Source organism: Chenopodium album, chromosome 3, assembly GCF_948465745.1.
Source record: "Chenopodium album chromosome 3, dcCheAlbu1.1, whole genome shotgun sequence".
Classification (NCBI taxonomy): Eukaryota; Viridiplantae; Streptophyta; class Magnoliopsida; order Caryophyllales; family Amaranthaceae; genus Chenopodium; species Chenopodium album.
Window position 1 is genome coordinate 58,479,515 of NC_137836.1, and position 23,528 is coordinate 58,503,042.

At 35.8% G+C, this 23,528-nt stretch overlaps 1 non-coding gene across 1 annotated transcript; it reads left to right on the top strand.

Annotated features, from left to right (window-relative positions):
* Positions 1-2,175: 2,175 nt before the first annotated feature.
* On the top strand, positions 2,176-2,281 carry LOC145626083 (small nucleolar RNA R71). Its single transcript, XR_014110951.1, has one exon. It is a non-coding gene; the product is annotated as a small nucleolar RNA R71 (small nucleolar RNA).
* Positions 2,282-23,528: the final 21,247 nt, after the last annotated feature.

Consider the following 23,528-nt stretch of genomic DNA (forward strand, 5'->3'; position numbering starts at 1 on the left):
GCACACCTTTACCTTCTTTTGTTGCGGCCGCTTGCAAAGCTTCATGGCTTAAGATCTTCAAGCACAATTGTTCATCCACTTCCTCCATGCTTCCATTAAGCAATTCCTCATACAATGCTACCTCCTTGCATGGTACACCTAGCTTGTCTTTGTTCAACAAAACATTCTCAAGAGCATCGTTAAAGGTGAACAAGTGCTCATGCATGGAAGACACAACATGATCAAGAGAGTCAATCATCATGCAATTTTCAAGGGAAGAACTTGGATATTTCATGCTTTCATTCAAATCGAATTCTATGACCTCATCTCCTACCTTAAGGGAAATCTTTGCACATTTTACATCTATCATAGCACCCGAAGTAGCAAGAAAGGGTCTACCTAGAATAATTGGAATGGTAGCATCTTCATCCATTTCTAAGACAGCAAAATCCACCGGGAACATAAACTTCCCAACCCTCAATGGAACATCTTCCACTTTACCTTTTGGAAACTTGATTGACCTATCGGCTAGTTGGAAGGTAATGTTAGAAGGTAAGAGTTCCCCTAGATCGAGTCTTTGATAAACCGAATATGGCATTAAGCTTACACTAGCTCCTAAGTCACATAATGCATTATCAAATTGCATCTTGTTAATAACACAAGGGATGGAAAAGTTTCCGGGGTCTTTCAACTTAGGTGGCATTTTGTTCATGATGATCGCACTACAATTTTCAGTCAAATTGATTGCCTCCACAACATCACAAGTCCTCTTTCCGCTCAAGATGTCTTTGAGGAATTTGGCATAATTAGGCATTTGGTTGATCACATCGGTGAAAGGTAGAGAAAGGTGAAGTTTTTTGAGCATATCAATAAATCTCCCAAATTGCTCATCCAATTTGTGTCTCATGAATTTTTGGGGATAAGGGAGCTTGGGTTTCACAATCTCTTTCTCTACTCTCACCTCTCTTGGTGTCTCAACCACAACCTCATCTAAAGATGCTCTACTTCCCTCATTCTCAACCAAAACTTCCTTGGGGACCTCCTTGTTATCACTCCTCCTTGGCAATCTCTCCTCAAGAACCTTACCACTCCTTATAACAATAGCATTCACGGGTTTCTTGGGATCTAGGCCTTGGGGAGGTAAAGAAGGGCTTGCTTGGTCTTTCAAAGCACTAGCAAGTTGAGAAATTTGGTTTTCGAGCATTTTGTTGTGGGTCATCATTTCATTGAACTTCTTGTCACTAACGGCCATATATGTATTCAACAACTTGGTTTGATTTTCAATTATTTCCTCCAAATTGGTCCTAGAAGAAGATTGTGAATAGTAATTTTCACCTTGAGTCTTTGGAACAAACCCGGGTGGGGGACCTCTTTGAGAATTATTTTGAAAATTGCCCCTACCTTGATTGTTCCAATTACCCCTATTTTGATTTTGACCATAACCTTGATTATGGTTTCCACTACCTTGGTTATGATTTCCATAACTTTGGTTTGATTACCATAATTTTGGTTTTGATTTTGACTACTATAACCTTGATTGTTATAGTTGCCACGAGAACTTTGGTTCCCTTGGTTCCTATAACCACCACCTTGGTTATAGTTGTCAAAATTAATACCTTGGTTTTGGTAATTCCTATTCCATTGACCTCTTTGATTATCAAACCTTTGCACATTATTATTTGACACATAATTCACATGCTCACTCTTACTATTATCAGAATCATCACCACATTCCGGAGAAGCATGAGGGAAATTACAAGAGTCATGATCATAAGATCCACATGCATCACAAAACAAGCAACCACTAGGCATATTATTTGAAGAGGGAGGGGGTTGAGAGTTAGAAAAGGTACCTCTCCCCTTAAATTGGGAGGGAGAATTCGAAGCTTGAGAAGAAAAGGAACCTTCCAACTTGGCCTTGATTGCGGTCATTTCTTTCCCCAACTTTGTCATTTGTGAGGATAAGTTGTTGATCGCATTTAGATGGTCTATAGAGACACCGAAGAGCCACTCTTGCTAGTTGAATCCCTCTCACCATCTTGCCAATCTCTATAGTACTTAACCACGTCCTCTATAATGTCCACCACTTCCTCTTTCGTCCGATTCATTATGGGACCTCCGGCACCCCCATCGAGGCATGATTTTCCTTGAGGACTTAGGCCACCATAGAAAATTTGAATGACTTGATAAGTTGGAATTCCGTGGTGGGAACATTCCCTTTGATACTCTTTATACCTCTCCCATGCTTCGTAGAGGCTTTCATTAGGTCTTTGCTTGAACCCTTGAATCAAAGCTCTAGCCTCCGCCGTTTTCTTTTGTGGGTAGAATCGGGACAAGAATTCCTTGGTGACTTCGTCCCATGTTCGAAGGGAATTTGTCTTTACCTCCTTATCCAACCACTCCAAGGCTCGGCCTATGAGAGAAAATGGAAACAACTTTAGCCGGATGAATTCTTGAGAAACTCCGTTCACTTTGATAGTGTTGCAATACTTTTCGAACTCCTTGAGATGGTTCAACGGACTCTCATTCTTAGCTCCGCTATATTGTCTCCTTTCGATCAAAGCGATCATAGCCGGCCTAATTTCGAAGTCATTCGCCGGTGTTGTAGGTGGAGCAATTCCACTCTCAAACTTGTACGCACCGGGAATTCCCAATTCTTTCAAAGCAACTCTTAATTGATCTTCCATGCCTAGTTCCTCTTCAAATCCTTCTTCGCTTCAAGAACTAAATTCAAAGGATCGACTAGCAATTCTTCTCCATGAAAGAGTCCTTTCGATTTCCGGGTCAAAAGGCACAATGGATCGATCACAAGCTCTGTGCATGCAAAACTTCAATGAAAATATTAGTAGCACGGCTACAAATGTAGCCTTAAGAAACAAAATCTTTTTGTATTTTTTTTTCAATTAAAATGAAATAGACTCAACAACTAAAGCTAAGCACCAATTTCACTCCCCGGCAACGACGCCATTTTGATTAAGGAATAATAAACTAGTCGTTAATTGCTTATCCCAAAATCAAACACTATTTATAAAATCCTAAACCAACCTAAAACAAGTATAGGTAAGTATAGGGTCAAACCCAAAGGAGTTAGTTGGTGTTCTCTTTAGCTTAAATCAAGCTATTTCGGAGATTGAAGTGAGAAAATGGTTGGTGTTATGATAGCAAAATTAGACTAATCAAGTAGTTCAATAAACTAAATGCTAGGGATATTGGTTCCACATGCTAATTCAATAATCATGCTAATCAAGTAGTTCAAGCATTGCAAAGGACAAACAATAGTAGCAATCAAGAGAATTGAAGAGCTATCTCCTAGAAGCCAAACTAGGGGTCACTATGAATGGCTAATCAAGGAAATTTACAATCAAACTCAATCAATTAAAGAAATTCTCAAATTGATGGGTCATGTCATTAAGAAATGCAATGCAATCTAGATTAATCTTATAGGTTGATCATTCCTAATCTAATTAATCACATGCAAAACTATGTCAACCAATTTAATTGCAACAATTCAATCAACCAAAGATCATCAACTAGCATAAATTATCAATCAAGCATGCTTCCCCTTCTCCCTAGCAACTAATCTACTCACTAATCATGGTGTAACTCAATAACAAATCACTAGAATTAACATTGATCATCATTTTAAATCAAAATTAAGAGAAAGCAATATCAACTACAATATCCAATTCAAATCCAAGCAATACTAACAATCAAAGATGAAACTAAATCAATCAAGTAAGAGATGAACTAGAAGAAGAAAATCTTAGTAACATTAATGATTGAAAATGAAGAAATCCAAGCTCAATTGATCCAATGTTGAAATACAAATCCAATACCAAGAACTTCTCTCTAGCTTTTCTCTAACTTCTCTCTCTAAAATTAAGCTAATGAAAGTTATCTAAAAGTTATCTTCAAAAAGGAATTACAAGTGTATTTATAGGCAAAGAAGAAAAACGGGATTCCCGCGCCCTCTCCAATAAACCCACGCCCGCGGAAAAATGGGTACGGAACCCATTAAAAATTTCGCGGGCTTTCTAGGCAACATCCGCGCCCGCGGGTCTTCTAGCCCGCGCCCGCGGCAAAAGCGCGGCGAATCCCCTACTCCCAAAGGATGATCAGAGGGCCGCGGTCTCTCTGGTACGAGCGGGCTCTCCAATCTAGCCACGCCCGCGGCAAGCCCGGGGCCAGACCGTGGAGAGTTCCTGGTCGAAATCTACCACTTTTGTGCATATGAGCCCGTGCCCGCGGCAGACTGGCAGGGCTTGATGCCCTCTCCATGCCCTCTCTGAGCCCTCTCCGAGCCGATTATTTCCTCCTTGCTTAGTCAATATAGCCCATCTTGATTCCCTTGCAGAGACAAATCCTATGTACCTACAAAAACAAACAACGAAAAGGAATAAAAGGGAAAAAGAACCAAATAAAAGGAAAACACGAAGAAAACACGAAAAACACAAGGAAAGAAAGAAAGAAAGGAATTAAAGGAAAAAGGACCGAAAATAAGATAAGAAAGCATAAAAAGGAAGATGAAATCATCCTAAAAGGCTACCCTATGAGTGCCATAAATAACACTCATCACTCGATTACAATCACAACAGGTGATTGACCTAATAAAAGATCGTCTCACTTAGCTTAAAGCGCCTAAATAATGGCTCATCGCAAAGGCACTGACATAATGGTTCATAAGCAGCAGAAGGCACCGACATAACTGTTCATAAATAGCAGAAATCACCGACATAATGGTTCACAAGCAGCAAAATGCGCCAACGTACTAGAACCGCAAAAATTTCGGCAAATGTCGCAGCAACAAAGTTCAAGCGAGCTTTAAGAATCGAAAAGCGTTGGTCTTCGGTAATCTTCTTTGGAATATTATCGCAACAACTGAAATTGGCTTCAAATGAAGTTATCTTCGACGGCGTTCCCTATGATGTGGAAAGTTGTAAAAAAAACTGAAGATGGCTGCAAGCGGAGCTATCTTCGACGACGTTCCCTAGCTTGTAGAGAGTTTTCACAAACAGCTGAGGATGGCTTCGAGCGAAGTGATCTTCGACGGTGTTCCCTTGGATGTGGAAGGTTGTCAAAAGCAGGAGGTGATTTCAAGCGAAGTTATCTTCGATCGTGTTCTCTAGCTTGCGGAAGACGGTCAAAACGCGGTAGAAGGTCGTTCCAAGCGGAGCAATATTCCTTAGTGTTCCCTAGCTTGCAGAAGATTATCACAGCGGAAATTGAAGGCAGCTGCAAGCGTAGTAGTCTTTAGGCAGTATGCCGTAGCTTGATGAAGATTGTCACAAATCGGTTACTACAGAGACGGGTGCTCGACAGTGCAAGATACACGTTTCTTAACTCTTTTATATGTTTTAACTAACGCTAGTTTGAAGGCATTGGCATCGCAAGAATGATTTAGGATCGCATAACGTTTTGAATCCTTCTCCGTCCCTATTGTTACTTTGACTTTTGTTTTTGAAACACAAATTTCTCCAAACTCAGTCAAAGTGGGGGCTTCTGTAGACACCCAATTGTGTCTCCAAAAACAAACCCAATGATGAATACCTTTCACGTTGTTTGATTATCGAATGAAGTGAAAGTGTGGAAAGTCTAGTGATGAGGATTTTTTTATTAAAATATTTCTCTTTCTGTTTTCAAAAATATTTCTTTTCTTACCTTATTTATGGAAAATAGCCAGGATAATTTAGCTTGGTCCATGGTAAGGGTCCGATAATAGTTTAGTTGGATTGGGCTCGAAAAGAGCTTTCCAATGATATATTATAAGCCAAATTCCGATGAATTATAAGGAAGTTATGGATTAAGTTAAATTAGGCCCAATGATCTAGAGGAGGGCCTATTAATTATTATTCCTAAAGTGATTAGGATTGATATTAGTCTTCTAGGAATATCTAGAAGTTTCTTTTTAATTCTAATAAGATTAGGATTGATAATTATATTTTAAAAAGATGTTTTATTTAAAATAAAATATATTAATTCTGATTTCAAAACTGCTTGGACGCATAATTACACTAGTAGAATAAACTTAATGGGCAGCCACAAATGGCAAGCCGTTATTGAATTCCGCTTGCCAAAAATGTAAATGGCAAGAGGTTTTGGATGAACCGTTTGCCAAAATGCAAATGACAAGCGATTTTGGATGAACCGCTTGCCAAAATGTAAAAGGCAAGCGGTTTGAGCATTGAACCGCTTGTCATTTGGTTAAAAAAACCCTAGGAAATTAAAACCCACTCACGCGGCGCCTCTTCTTCTCTCTCCTCCCTCCCCTTCCCCCTCATTTTCACGCTCTCTTTCCTCTCATTTTCACGCTCTCTCTCCTCTATCTCCCCTCCATCACGCCTCAGTTCTCTCTGCTCTATCTCCCCTCCATCCTCCATATCCTTCTCTTTCTTCTCTCATCTCCTTTCTCAGCCTCCCTTCTTTCCTTTCTCACGCCTCACCACAACGAAGAGCGACGAACACTGAGTACCAGCGACGAGAATGAAGAAGGCGTTTGGGTTAAGTTTTTCGGCTCGGCATTGGGGTTCAGATCACTACTTCTCAAGTCATATCTCACTTGAATTTCCGACATTTGATTAAATTTTTAGCTAATTATCGAGTTTTTGCGTATATTATGTTTGTGTAAAATTTAAAATCTAAACCTGGTATTATGTTTGTGTATAATTTTTAAGTTTTTAGCTTTAAAATTTTGTTGTTTATAATTTAAGATCTGATAAGTTAATTATTGTTGTTTATTTTTTCAGTTTATTATTTGGCAGATACGGTGAATCGGGATAGGGTGGTGGTGATACTGGTTAAGGTGGTTGGTGGTGGCGGCTGGTGGTGTGCACGGCTAGTGAACAAGAGCGCCATCCATTTTAATACTTGTATTTTTTTATGAAAATGTAATATTACAACAATTAATTAATAAAAATATTAATGTTTATACATATATGTATATATATTGTATACCCATAATTGGCAGCGGTTTGGCGCCAAAGTGCTGCCCTTTCACTACAAATGGCAAGTAGTTCTGAACCGCTTTCCATTTAAAAGGCTAATGGCAAGCCTCTCAAGGGCATGCGGTTCAAAATCGCTTCCCATTAGGGGGTTTGAACCGTTTGCCATTACGTTTTTTCTACTAGTGTTACCTACAACCGGTTTTAAATGTAATAACGCGTGGAAAAACACATTAACTTTTAAAACAGCGCGAGACGGCAAAGGCGTCGCGAGGCGCTGACCTTAGTCGCCTGGCGCTGGCCTTCGTCATCTGGCGACGAGCTTGTCGTCTGGCGCTGACTGCTGTCGTTTGCGACAGGAGGTATTTTATTCCGAATATGATTTTCTTCGGTCCCGTGCTATTTTTCCTATAAATAGGGGTCGTACCTCCCTGTTTTCAAAATCATCTAAATCTACTTTCTCTCTCTCTGAAAGCTAGAAACTTTCTTTCTCTCTCTATTCTTTTTCTAAACCTTCCCTCTCTCTAAATTTCTCACTCATTAGCTCTAGAAACACCTAGCCAAGTTCGAAGTTTCCTTCGTCCTAGACGTGAAAGGTTTGATATTTCTAAGGGTTTGGTCCCAAATCCCTATTTCAATTATCTAATTTAATTGTTTGCTTATTTTTCCTTGAAGTTACTAACGCGTGTATTTTGTTATTAGAAAGAGGTACGAGGCATCGAAGTAAGTACTTTATTTGTTTTATTAATCTTTAGATATAGAAATCATGCTTAGATCGTTATTTTGATTCCTAGTATCATGTTAGGATGTTTTATTGCTTCCTAGTATCATGTTTAGGATTAATTAATATTTCTAATATCATGTATGTTTCTATGATACTTCCTATTTTTTTCCTAATATTATGTTAGTATCATGTTAGGGGTAAAGCTTTAATCTTTATTATTTAGTGACATGCTAGGGTTTGTTATTAATCTTGTTAGTATCATGTCTAGGATCTTGCTATTAATATTATGCTTTAACATGATTATTTTAATTATGACTATGATGATGATTGTTATGATTATGTTGCTTGATATTATTATTGTTATTGCTTGATCATGCCTTTTATGCATGTTTAAAGGGAATTTGTACTTGTAATCACGCTTAATAAGATAATTAATAATCTTGTTTAGGATAATATGATTATAATTCAAGTGATCTCCAATAATAGTTTTAGGAAAAATGTAAACTAATAATCCCACCTTTACTCCGTCTTCCATAAATAATCCTACCTTTTGAAATTCCAGAAACAATCCCACCTTTGACAGGGATCTTCCACTAATGATCCTTTTGACCTACAACCAATTTAACAGGTTAATAATTTTTTTTCTTAGTCTTTCTCTTTGGACCACCAGTCCACCACCATTGCACCCACGCGTCTCCTTCACTCACCGTACCAGCCTACCTGCTCACCACATTGACACCTCACCTAGCACCAACAACACGTTGCTGCCCTTCTCCCACTTCACCACCATCAGCAACCGAAAGCAGCCGAGCTATTACTGCAGCCAACAACCATCGCACCAGCCACGACTCATTCACCTTTCTCACAACAAATTCGCAACAACAGCTCACAACAAGCAACCAGCTTCTGTAACAGCCAATAAACCACCGCCTAACTCACCTCACAAGCACGCCGCATCAACACGCCACCAATGCAGCCCACTTACAACCGCTGAACCTCAAATTCAATAGCTGCAACATCAATTCACACCCACAATTTAGCCCCTAAATTAGCCCCAAAAATAATTTAAAAGAAATATCAAGGGTCGATTTAGAGCTTTGAAGCCTGAAAACTCCATCCCCAACCCCTTAAAACCCGACCCAACCCTGAAAACCCAAACCCTAGCCTCGAAAAACTCGACCCCAACCACCTTCCTCAAGTTAGTGAAGGAGAAGAAGAAGATACGAAGAGATCCTTGAGAAGTTGAGATTAAGTCGGACACCTAGGTTGGGTTGCCGAGGAAGGGAGGCGGCTGCGACAGTGATGTGGAGGGGCGAGGGTGGGACTAGCCCCGATAACAATGGCGGGGGTTAGGGGTTTTGTTTTTTTTTAATTATTATTTAAATTATAAAAAAAAATAGAATCTATATATTATACTAAAAGACAAGCGCCTCAATGTGAGGATGACAAATGTCACTCTCTCATTGGCTTATCGTAAGTATAAAATATATCTATATAATTACTATTTACATGTTCAAGCATAGTTATTTTTGTTAAACTTCAAACAATAAAAGCATCTATATCTATATTATACTAAAAGACAAGCGCCTCAATGTGAGGATGACAAATGTCACTCTCTCATTGGCTTATCTTAAGTATAAAATATGTCTATATAATTACTGTTTACATGTTCAAGCATAGTTATTTTTGTTAAACTTCAAACAATAAAAGCAAGTTTCTATACATGTATAAGATTTTCATGATTTCCTAACATAAATATTGATTTAATTTTTTTATAATAAATATATACTTTCCAATACTACAAATAATCCATAAAGTCTTTCCAATCTTTATTTATAGTCAAGTTAAAGAATAATAACTAATTTGAAGCAATATGATTAAAGTGGCAAAATTAATGAAACAAATATTTCGTATTTTGAAAGGCTAATATTGTTTTTTTTAATAAAAATTAAATAAAATCGATAGAATTTAGTTTGACGTCAATTATGAAATCAATACAAACATTTTAAAAAAATCAGATGTATAATAGAATATTGTGCACCTATTATAAAAGCTACCCTGTAATGAATGAAAGTTATTTATGCTTTATTGATAAAAGTTACCCAAAATAGTCTACAAGTTATCCTACATTCAATTCAAGTAATCGGTTGAATACAAAAGTTTATGATAAAGATACAAAATAGTGTAAAAATTACTTTTATCGTTTGTTGTACTCCATGAAAAATACTGAATGCTGAGCCGAAATAATGTTGTCTTGGAAAAAAAAATACATAATCTTGAACAAAAATTTAATTTTAATCGGCCTTTCATTTTCTATACAATGTCTTTTACAATGATCTTTTGTTTTTCTTGCATTAAAAAAATTAAAAAAAATTAAAAAAATTGAACCAATAACCAATCTAAACAAGAAGAATAAAAGTTAAATTGAATTAGACATTTGACGGAAAAAGGATATATATAAAATGTATTATAACTATTACTCGTGTTTTAAATTGTAATATTCATATTAACAATGCTATTACTCATGAATTTTTTTTTTAGAAAAACTAACATTTTGATTTAAAAATCGTGCATTGCTCATGTACTATACTAGATATACAACAATCATGTGCAATAATTTATGTTGTTTTATACATAATAATACTTTTAACTATAATAGTATGTGTATATAATATAATATTTTTTATAATATAAAAAATTATATGTATATAATATAATATTTTATAACACGTGTCCTCCATACCAAGTGTTTGGTTGTTGGTGTAGTGGTGATTGAGACTACACTTGGTAGGGAGGACCTGTGTTTGCTCCCCTGCAACAACAATCGGAAGGGGAAAGGGTGAACCGGATAAAACACCCAAAACTCAATGCATATATGACGGGAATTAAGTTATCCTTTATCTATCTTATACAAAACTCCAAAGTCTAATTTTGTTTTCAAAATATAATAATAACATTTGTAAATTTTTGTTAATATGAAAGATATAAACCTATTAAAATGTATATATAGTTAAATTGTTTAATAACTTATATCGAATGCGTAGTTTTATTAAAATTATTTGCATGTAATCATTAAATGTGTTGGATGTTGTGTAGCTATGCAATGTCCAAAACTTTAGTTGAGCGACTTTGATTTAGTGATTGTACGGTAAAAAGATATTGACTTTGATCTTGAAACCTAATAGTCTAATAAATTCTAAATAGAAAAATTAAAACAAAAGGAAATGAAAATAGTAAATGGCTTTAAATATTGAAATAAACATAACCTTTTAAATCAATTTAGCGAATTCAAGATTCCTCAAAAAAAAAAAAAAAAAAAATTTAGCGAATTCAAGAGACAATTTTAAGGCTTTTAAAATTAAATGGGGGAAAATATATGTAAAAATAACATTTTTAGATATATAAATTTCCATGCACTATTATAAGAGTTTTGTTAACCATTTTATAATTAAGGTAGGGATAAATCTTAGTAATATATACTCCGTATATTTTATTTATATAAAATTATCAGTATCCATACCTATATACGAAGTATTTGTGTTGTATACTATATTTAATCAGCTGTTGGTTATATATATGACTATTACATAATATATAGTTTTTGGCACAATGCTTAACTTAGTAAAATATATGTTCTGGTAGGTCAAATATAAGGTTATTATTGTGTCTATAGATTTAATGAGTGCAACGGGTAAATAAAACATATATATATTAGATTGATTGTAGCTACTGATACGGATGGTATGATAAGAAAATAAATTTTAGTTTTTTCTCAACGGGAGATATAAATAATTAGTCCACTTCTTATATAGCTATGTGGAGTATTATTCAATTATTTTTCAATTAATAAAATAACATTATAAAAAATTAAAAGAAATTCAAATAACATAAAATACTATTCAAATAACGTTCCTTTAATTTTTTTTTTATTGACCATTAGTAACCAAGTCCTTTAACAGTAAATGAATTACCTTTGTTTTTATTTTTATTTTTCATACGGGTTTAATAATTTGATTTATAAACCGTGCATCGCACGGGCACTATGCTAGTAACCCAACTAAAAGTCGACACGTGTCTTATAACCTAGTAAAACCGGTTACCAAAATAATTCAACCGGTCATGGATTGTTAATGGAAGACCCCCGTCAAAGGTGGGATTGTTTTTGGAATTTTAAAAGGTGGGATTGTTTATGGAAGATGGAATAAATGTGGGATTATTAGTTTACATTTTTCCATAGTTTTATTTGTGTATTAATATTCAACCAACATAGATTAAACAGGTTTAGGGTAAAACTATTGATTGCATGTTAGTCAGAAAGCGCACATGAATACGAGAAGAATAAAGTAGAGGCCTATTATTAATGCAAGTTTAATCTCTTTTAGGTAGAATTTGTACGTTCATCCCCGAACTTCCAGTCATGGTTCTAGATCTATTGGAGTTAACGATCTCGTGGATCGTTAAGGGGTGTAACCTTCACCCTGTGAACGGTTTACAAGTTCCTAAAGCTTATTGGCGACTCTTTTACTCTAGTGTCCTTCTCTTTGGACGCCACCATGCTTAAGTGTATGATCACAGTGGGGCTCAAGTGAGGGATGGCTTAAGATATTCCCTACACTATTGGTACTAAATCTGCAATATTTTGTAATAATTGTGGTCTTGTAGGTAATTGGGCGCAGGACTATAGGAGTTCACTTGAGAAGATTAATGTTTTTCAAACCTATAAGCAAATTAGTCTATACTCTAACACCTACAATGCAGGGTTGAAAAATAACCAAAGTATGTCGTACAATAGTACGAATGTGCCTAACCCTGTACCATAGGTACAACAACCACAACAAAGGTATTACCCGCCTCCACATCAGAGACCACAACAGGTTGTTAATCCTCCTTCTGATTCTGGGCTATCAGAAATCAAAAAGATGTTAGCCAATATGCAGAAGCAGATGCAAAGTAGAGATACGCAAATTGACTGAATCCTAGCACATAATAAAATCGTAGATAATTAAGTTGCGCAAATTTCCTCTACTCTGCAAACTTACCAGCTGGGAGCCCTACCATTACAGTTTGTACAACCAACAAAATACGCGAATGCAATTACTTTGAGGAGTGGTTCACACTATGATGGGCCTCCTATGCCCAAAGATGATGAACCTGTTACAATAAAAATTGCTAATCCTAATTCCGTTAAACCAAATAATTTTGTTACTAGCCCTGCAGAGCTCTAGGGTAAAACTAACTTTTCTAATAATTCTTTGTAGAGTAAACTCCAAGACAAGATTGGAGATGTGCAAGGTTTTGATATCAAACTTCCATTCCCTAATAGACATTTAAAGAGTAAATTGGATAAGTAGTTTGGTAAGTTTCTGGAGGTTGTGAAGAATTTGTAGGTAACCATTCCTTTCACAGACTTAATTACTCAAGTTTCTGCATATTATAAATTTATGAAAGAAATTTTGACTAGAAAAAGATCTATTAGTGAGGTAGAGACACTTGCTATTCTCGCGGAATGTAGTGTTATATTACAGAATAATTCTCCACCTACACTAAAAGATCCGAGTAGTTTTTCTATTCCATGTCATATAGGTAATCTGTTGATTGAAAAAGCTTTATGTGATTTGGGTGCTAGTGTAAGTGTTATGCCATTATATGTGAGCTCTAAATTAAATATGGGTAAATTAAAAGCTACCAATATTACTCTGCAAATGGCCGATCGTTCTGTTAAATACCCTTTAGGTGTTTTAGAGGATGTTTCTATTAGAGTAGGTAAATTTTATATACCTGTTGATTTTGTTGTTCATGATATGGAGGAAGATTTGCATATTTCGATTATTTTGGGTAGACCATTTCTTCATACTGCGGGGAGAAATAATAGATGTGAAAAGTGGTAAACTTACACTTTGTGTAGGGGGCGATAATATTACTTTGAATCTAAATAATGTCTCTAAAAGCCCTATGTTTGAGGAAAAGGGTTATAGTGTTGGTGTGGCCGATTTAAATAATTTTTCTAAGAAGCCCCAACCTTTCATGAGAGATCCTTTGGAGGCAGTATCATGTGTCGCATCTTCCGCAGAAAAACCTAGTACATATGGAAAGATGAAGTGGATGCTATAGAAAGAGCTCTAAATTGTGTAGGGCTTGGGTTTGAAGATGAACAAGTGAAGGAAAATAAGCAAGTTGCGAAAATCGAGCCCGTAATGAAACTCCCACCCGATTGGGTCACATCATCTTGTGAAAAAACGAAGGTATATGAGGCAAAAGAGAAATCTCGAGCAGAAGGTAGCAAGAAACCACCTAGTCGGACTTGGGAGACGGGCCCGAATGAGCCACACTCGCCCGATCAGGCGAGAGAGCGTGACAGAAAAATTAGGCAACTTCAAAACATCATAACTTTTGCATTTTTAACGAAATTTTACATGTAACCTATCATTGGAAAGCTATTCAAGTCTAATTTCCAATTAAATTAGAATCACATCATTATCATCTGTATAAAAAAAGTTATGAGCAAAATAGTGAACCTAACTCGTTTTTGCTTCTTTTCCTACTAACAATTCATTTCCTTTTTATCCAAAGTTGTACTAGGGTGATGCATTACAATTTTTGGGATGGTGGTGGATATGAGTTTGATTATGAGGGATAGTCACTTGGGTTACTAACTTCCCTTTAAAACAATAAGGACATTGTCTAATTTGGCTTAGGGGGGATTTCTTGTATATTTAGGTATTTTTTCTTTCCCTTTTCTCTTTATTTTCTTTGGCGTGCTTAGTTTAAATTTATGTCTTTCATAATATAGATTTTATTGCTTTATTAGGTTAGATTTATAGTTGGGATTATTAAAATGTCATTTTGCTATTAAAAATAGTAAATTAATTATTAATTGTAAAATTTATTTTTAACCAATCACTTGATGACAAGTGTAAATTAAACTAAAAAAAACAATTATCTATCAACATGTTACCAGTCACTTGGTACCATTATTAAAAGAAAATTCATATTAAAGTTCTAATTACTAAAAAATAATCAAAAGTTGGGATTATTTTGAGCGAATGAGGTAAAAGTTGGGATTATTCTAGGTAATTTTTCCTACATATTTCCTTTAAGCATGCAAAAGGTGATAAAAATACAATAGAATAGACTATAATAATGGAAATAATTTAACCATAAAACATAACAATTTATATATGAAATTCATAATAAAAAAACGTGAGTAATATAATAAAAAATAATAGAAGCATGATGTCTTACTTTGATTGCTTTTGATTGCAATAGTAACGCTGGTAACTTCAAGAAAAATAATTATAATAATGTCCCTCCTATCAGATTTCCCACAACCTCCCGCCTACTTTCCCGCTAAGTGTTGTATAATGACTCCACATGTAATATGGCTTGTAAGCAAACTAAACTTGGTATAGTGGCAATGTTTTTATCTCACAACCAAAATTTTGTGGGATCAAACCTCACTAGTGACATTTTGGGGCTAATGCATATATAGATTACGGATATTTCACCAAATGCCCCTAAGTTATATTTTTATTCACCATATACCCATGAAAATTTTAAAATTCACCATGTAACCTTAAATTTAATAAAAATGTCACCATATGCCCAAATGATTAACGGATGTTAGCTCCGTTGGTCATTAGGGTTAAGTAAGCCACGGGCAGTATCTTATTGGTTGTCTTTTCAATTAATTAAATTTTAAAATCAATATTTATTTGGTTTTTTCACCATATGCCCTTGAACTTTTCAAAAAATCACCAAATTCCCTCAAGTTTTTTAAAATTCACCAAATGCCACTGACGTTTGTTAATATTCACACTCTGACCTCTGGCGTTCAAGTTCCGTTAGCAATAAAATTTAATTCACCAAATGCCCTATCTTTGTTAAATAATTACACAAAATACCCTTATTTCTGGAAGTACAATGTCTAGTTTGAAATTTAAGGAAACTAGTCGTTAGTTTTGATTTTCACCCTTTTTTTGCATAAATACTCGATACATAGCATCTCTCTTATTTTCTTAATCACAAATTTTTAACACCATGAGTTATTAATTTAACGGAAATTTCACCATATACCACTGGGTTTAAGCTTAATTCACCGTATACCACCAAAAAATTTCTAATACACCAAATACCACTCAATTAATGTACATTAACATGAAATGCCTTTTTGGCTAACTGCCATTAGTGAGCCATTTGGGGTAATTTACCATTTCACCATGTACCATTTTATGTGAAAAGTTTTTTCACCATATACCATGTTTTAAAAGTTATTTCACCATTTACCCATTTTTTGGAAACGGTAATATTTTCAAAAAACTAGTCGTTGAACACTAATAACGGCTAGTTTGTTTGTTATATAAATGGAGTGTTTGAGGGATTCGCGTAGTACTTCACACTTCCAAAAGCATTTCTAAAAGATGTCCACACACTCGAGATCATCATCTTCCTCTTTTGATTTTTCGTATGTAAAAGTGCCTAACAAAGCTTGTTGTTGTGGTAGGAAGTTTGCAATAAGGAGCTCAGATTCTGCAAGAAATCCACAACGGTTGTACTATAAGTGTGATGTATGTGAGACATTCAGATGGTGCAAGGGTTATGTGGATCAAAATGTCATATCGGGTTACGATAATCAAAACAGGGGAGGGATAGACACGCAATTGTATGGAGGTGAGAGCTTGTTGAAGCAAGAATTGAAGGACCTCAAGAAAAGAGTAGCAAGACAAAAAAAGATAGTAGACATAGCAATTAAAATAGGATTACTTATGTTTTTGGTTATTGTACATGTAGCATTGAAATGATTATTGTAAACAAGGTATCATTGCTAAAAGTAATATGCATTAGAATTCTTAGCTATATTTTGGTAAAAGAGCGCATTTACGTACGAAAAATCGAAAGAGGAAGATGATGATCTCGAGTCTGTGGACATCTTTTAGGAATGCTTTTGGAAGTGTGAAGTACTACGTGAATCCCTCAAACACTCCATTTATATAACAACAAACTAGCCGTTATTAGTGTTCAACGGCTATTTTTTTGAAAATATTACCGTTTCCAAAAAATGGGTAAATGGTGAAATAACTTTTAAAACATGGTATATGGTGAAAAAACTTTTACATAAAATGGTACATGGTGAAATGGTAAATTACCCCAAACAGCTCACTAACGGCAGTTAGCCAAAAAGGCATTTCATGTTAATATACAATAATTGAGTGGTATTTGGTGTATTAGAAAGTTTTTGGTGGTATACGGTGAATAAAGCTTAAACTCAGTGGTATATGGTGAAATTTCCGTTAATTTAAATAGTCCTCCTCAATGTATGAGTACTTTTGTGTAAGAGTTGCAAACATCCTCTATTCATAAAAAGAAGTGTCGGAGACCTCGCAAATAGAGAAAAAGAGGGCCAAATGAAATAGAGGTGATTACTTACGGGCTTGGACGGAAAAAGGATCGGGCTATAGTTCATATTTTTTCTAACGGACTTAATATATAAAACTCAAGCCCCTTTTATGCGGCTGGACAATTAGTCTATACCCACCCTAGTAAACAGACTAGGCTTGTCCGCGGACTAGCTAGCGGACTTATAAGTTCTTACTGTAAATTTTCTCCTACTAAACCAAGATTTGTTTGCAACTCTTACACAAAAGTTCTCATACATTGAGGAGGATGATTTAGATATATTTCTCAAGGAGTTAAAATTTTTTGGTTAAGCAAAAAAGAGGATGCTATGTATAGAGTATTTATGCAAATAAAGGGTGAAAATCAAAACTAACGGCTTGTTTCCTTAAATTTCAAACTAGACGTTGTACACTTGTACTTCCCAAAATAAGGGTATTTTTTGTAATTATTAACAAAGTTAGGGCAGTTGGTGAATTTAATTTTATTGCTAACAGAACTTTAACGTCAGGATTATTTTGAGGTCAAGGTGTGAATATTAACAAACTTCAGTGGCATATGGTGAATTTTGAAAAACTTGAGGGTATTTGGTGAATTTTTGAAAAGTTCAAGGGCATTTGGTGAAAAAACCGTTATTATAGTGAAAAAACCAACCCCAACCTAATCCAATCCACAAGCCTATTACAGTGTCACTGCCATCACCAGCAAATCCTTGCTTTGCCTTGAACCACCATGCCTGCAAACTCAGCCAGCCCAGCCCTAGGCCATCGTCGGCATCCGAATCCCCACCCCGCATAAGCGATATCAGCCTTCTCCGTGAAAGGAATGGTGTCCTTCGAACAAGTGTACTATTCCGTTAGTGGGTTCAGTATTATTAGAAAGCTAATATATTCAGTAAGGTCAATTGATCGGAATGCCTGGGTGGAGGCCACTTCCTATCAGTAATATTAATGCATAATTAATATTACAGCTTAATCTTGTCCGAACCCTTCGGGTCACACCCAAGCAACTAACGAACCGAAGCGACGAATTAATTATGAATTAATTAATAAGTCAACCGAGTAATTAATATTTAGACGTCGGGAATTCGAGCTTAGAGCGTCGAAACCAAACGTCGGAAGTAGAGTCAAAAAATGGTAAAAGACGAGGCATGAAAATAATAATAAATCAACAAAGACCAAAATACCCCTAGCATCGGAACACCGAGTGCTAGGGGGTATAACCGAGCTAGCAGCCCGCACCTAGTGCGTGGCGTGCTAGCATGTTGTAGCTAGCAGCCCGCACTAGGTGCACGGCATGCTAGCAGCAGCTCTCGGCAGGAGCAGCCCGCACGCAAGGCCATGGGTGCTGGCCGAGAGAATGCGAGCAGCAGCCCGCATTTGTGTTGCGAGGATGGCTGGGCCGAGAGAAGGGCAGCAGCAAAATTGGAAGCCCACTTGGGTGCCTTGGTGCCCAAGTGGGAGTTGCCAAGTGGCGCAAGGTGAGGGAGAGAGTGTGGAGCAAGTTTGGTCCCCCCTCCTCCAAATGGTCCTCACCTAATCTCTCACATGAGCTTGCCACTTGTTGATTTATTATTAGTTTGATTATTAATTTTATTTTAGAATTAAAATAAAATGGAAAAATCAAATTCTCCCACATTGATGGGAGAGCTTTTCACTCTCTTATTTTTCCTATAAATACCCAAGTTGGGGTATTGGGAAAATTGCTTGAGTGAGAGTTGAAAAAAGCATCACCATTGTGAAAACCTTTGAACTCACTAATCACTCGGGTTTTGGTCGGGCCTTGCTAACTCCAAGGCATTGGACCATTTTTAGTGGTCGAGTTATGGGTGGACTATCGTTGGAGGCCGTTGTATTTTCGAGGCTAGCTTTCGAAGTAAGAGCCCCTTCCGTTTGGGCGAAGCACGCTCCAAAGGTAATTATCTTGTCTTAATCTTGTGATTAATTTATTTATGTTTACGATTTTATTTATTGCCAGTGCGGTCTTGGTTTTGGGTTTGTTTCCGCGGTGAGTCGGACTCACTAAACCCCAACAGTTTAAAGGTGCCATATCTTAAGGGACGATGCACGAATCAATCACTCAACGTGTTGACCCACGACATAGCTCTCCCAACATTTTGTTTGCAATATGGGTGGGATGATTGTTATTGATTTTGGGATAGAAGCCTAGTGTTGGTGGTAATTTGTGTTTGAAAGCTTGGTTTTATTTTTCACATAATTGCAAACTAATTGCATTAAGTGTGAAATTGTTGTTCTTTGAGGCTTCCAAGTACTAAATATTCAATCTTTAATTATGTTAAGTGGTTGAAACTTTATGTTACTAAATTCCATGAGTTCTTGTTGAACTTTGGTTATTTTATCATTTTTTAGTTGATTGGAATCATAAAGTTTGAAACTTTGTGATAGAAATTTGTTTATATTCATATTGGAAGATATAAATTTTCAAGGATTCACAAGTATTAAACTTGGAATCTTTATTGAACTTATGTTCATTTTTCCAACTCCCTTTTATTTTGTCAAAAACTCAAGATTAATTTAAATTAATTAAATTAATAGTGAGTAATTGCCCTCTTATTTTTTGTTGCACCAAGTTAAACCAATTTAATTAAAGAATAATTCTTGGGAATTATTTTGGTTAGATGCACTTTGAAAATTTTATTTTAAGTTAGACTTGTTTAAATTTTCATTTGACTCGATGAATTAATTCTAAAATTAATTTAGAATTGATTAGAAATGTCACACAAAATCGGGAATTAATCCCGAGGCACAAGCACGCAAACCAAGGCACAATAACCATGAACATTCCTCGGCCAGCTGGGTTGCTCGCATAGTCCGCATGTGGCTGCCGAGGGACGATGGCTGTTGCGCTTGGTGCGTGTGGTGCTAGGTGTGTGCGAGGATCTATGTGCTGACTTAGTGAGTGAGGGGCATGTGAGAAGATGCTAGGCGTAGCAGCAATGCTAGGCAACTGCAGCTAGACGCGCATCGAGTGTGCGCTGCCAAGCAGTGCCCAACAGCATCACAACACGCAAGGTCGAGGCTGCTAGGCAAGCGCCCAACATTGCGTGCATATGAGTGCTCAAGGGTGCTAGCCTTGGGTAGTTGATTTACTTTTCTCTCGGTTTTAATTTTGCTTTTTGGCCGTTTTGTTTATTTTAATTATTTTAATTAAAATTTTGGAGGCTATGCCTCGGGTTTTGAGCGGCATTGGCAAAATTTATTTTGACAAATTTTGGGTTTTACCGACTTAATTAATTGGATTAATTTAGTTGGATGCGGAATTTAGTGGGAGCTTCAAATATTAATTGCGCTTATTTATTTACATAACCGGTTAAAACAACTTTGACTAGTTTTAATTAGGCGTGTTAATTGGATTAACCACCTAGATTAGTTAGTAGTTCTCGCGTGTTTATGCATTGTTACTTGTTTATCGTTGTAAAATGCATGGGCCATTCACAAATAGTGAATGGATGAATGGAATGTATATTCTCTCACAGGTTTTATGAAATGGCAACTAGTGGGGCCCGATTATGATAGAAAATACGGACTGCGATCCGTGATGTATTTTTTTAAATCTAAATACGGTCTGCGTATCGTTGAATATTTTTGTACCTTAATATTTAGATTAGTCCTAATCGTAGATACTAGTATTTGCATTTAATTTTGGTCAAGTGTTGGAAGACGAAGCCATGAAGTTGCAAATGAAGACATGTTGAAGATTTGAAGATCTCAAGGGGTCATGATAGTTGCCAAATGAATCTCTATTTATGTTTTTCGATATATATATATATATATATATATATATATATATATATATATATATATATATATATATATATATATATATATATATATATATATATATGTTTATATATATGAATTATATGTTAGATGCATGTTTAGGATTTCGAATGTTGTGATGATTAATTAAGTTCACTTAAATCAACCAACATAGAAACCCTAGGTCCCTAAATATTGAGTAAAACTTTTCATTCCAAAATAACACTTACCAACCGAACGAGGGTAGTGGTGGGCTACGCCAAAGCGAGGCATCACTACTTCTCCAAGGAATGTAAGGCATACCGGGTATGCAAGTTGGTTTTGGTTGTACTCAACGATATGAGTGATGGAGTCCTAACATGTCGTGGCAAAGTGAATAAATTGTTGAGAGAGCATTAGATGCGACGATTTATTTAACCAAGAGTGGCTTTGAGCCATTAGCAAAGCGTTGCTTACCTTAGGAGATTGAGTGATAAGACAAGTCAAAGCAAGCTTAACCACTCTTTGTTTCTTTGGATCTTGGAATCAACTTATTCTCGCCAAATGGGGAAAATTTTAATGCGTGGATAAGACGTTTAATAAGATTGAAGATTTGTATGAATACCTTTTAATTTTCAAACTTATTATGTTATTTACTTGATAAATGGTTATACTTTGCACTTATATTTGTAGAATTCCAAATCAAACTGTATTGTTTTCCATGATTGGTAAAGGAAATCTTTGAGAATGGTTCTCAAAGAAAAGTAAAGCATTTCTAAAATACAATTCTCATAAATGACTTTTATAACAAAGTCCGAAAGGACGGTTGGACATCATGTATTCAAAATACTAGGTAGTTTTGATAAAACATGAAGTATTGAGTTGCAAACTCAAATTGTCAATATTGACAACCAACATATATTTTCTCTCAATACATAGATGAGTAGGACTCATTGATGTAGTAATAATTCAATCGTGAATTAAAGGAAAAGATGGAACTATATTTGTTTTACGGCGCATTAGATGCTTAACTATGCCTAACAAAGTATAAAAGTCAAAGACTTTTAAAGAAATGGTTCTTAAAGATTATGAGATAAAGTATGATAAGAAATATAGGAAACGAGGAACAAAGAAAAGGAATGAGATTCCATTTTACTAAAGAATTCATGTTATTGAAGTTAACTTAGCAACTCATTATCTTCACAAAAGTATCGGATACTGCTTGAGTATTCCACTTTGAAAGTGACCTCAAACTATTGAAGATAAGCTAAGTTATCGACTTACAAGCTTAGAATGAAGCAAGTGGTGCTACATCAGTTGTAAGGTCGTATGCTTTATTTAAAGACCTTTAAGCTAAGGCTGGAACAAATAAGTGGTTATTGTGTTCCATAATCAACAATTGATCCGTTTAGACACGGAAAGACTCACATTAAAAGAAATGAGCAATAGTTGCAAATTTATTTTAATGGCATGTTGTCTAAACCATGAGTCAAGAATGCTTGATTATAAACAAACATTATCTTAACATGATAAACTAGCAAAAGCTCAAATTCATGGGCATGATTTGTGTTCCGAACATCTTTAGCAATGTCACATCGACAAGAACGTACTCAATGCTCTATTAGATAGGCTCTTGATAGTTGATCGATTCTGAATCATTCTAAGACAAGCAAGTCTTACTTGTTGAAACCGACAAAGTAAAGAGCTATTGTTCTTGGTAAAGACAATTGACTCCGAAAGCTAAAGAGGATTCATTTAATTCAACGTCTCACAAAGAATTTGAAACAATATGGCTATATTCATCAAATGTGAACAAACTTGACCTTGAATAGTTCAAGAGTTCAGTGAAGTACGGAATCGACTTGGCAAGATATCAAAACGTCTAGATTAGATAAGCGATGTTTGCTTGAGCCAAGCGTGACCATCACAAAGTTATGAAATTGAAATTTTCATAAATAACTCCACAAAGAACATAGTGTGTCTTCACGGAGACCTCGATGCCATTAAAAAATGACTCGAACAATGATGGATCACATCCCTTCCTATAAAGTTCTTAAGATTTGCACGAAGGACTAATGTTACACTAAATAAAATGTCGAAGCTAAGAAAGGACGCCACATTCAGTTATGGATAGAATTATCTTCTAAATGTCTTTTCAAGTATATGTCTAAAACTCTTAGCCACAGTGGGAGTTCATTGGCTTAGTGGGAGCTAAGTGACTCAATGGAAGCTCACCAGCTTAGCAAGAGCTAGGTGGTTGATTGGGAGCTTAATGGCTCATTAAAGTCTAAGATAGCTCAAATGGGAGCTAACTGTTTATTTTACAACGAACTTTTACCCAAAGACAATATACATGTCTCTTTGTAAGCATTCAAGTGAGACCATGGGCATTACCTCCACAACCTAATTGAGAACATAGTGTTTGTTGCTCTAAGTGGTGTCTTTCTGGAAAGTAACACGTTTCCAAAACGACAAGTGGGAGGAAAATGAACTTGATGGCCATCGAGCTTAGCAACAAACTAGAACTGAGAATCTCAAAAGACCTTAAAAGGGCTTCGTGAGAATGCTTGATCAATAATACTCAAAAGGACTTTACAAGTGCCTTAAAAGAGAATTCATTACTCACAAAACATCAGAAATGTTGGAGTAAGATCAACATAATAAAAGCGCTTTGGAAGCGCCTTGAAACTTAGTGGTTGATGCAATTTCCCCTTATAGGTATAGAATTCACCAAAGGCT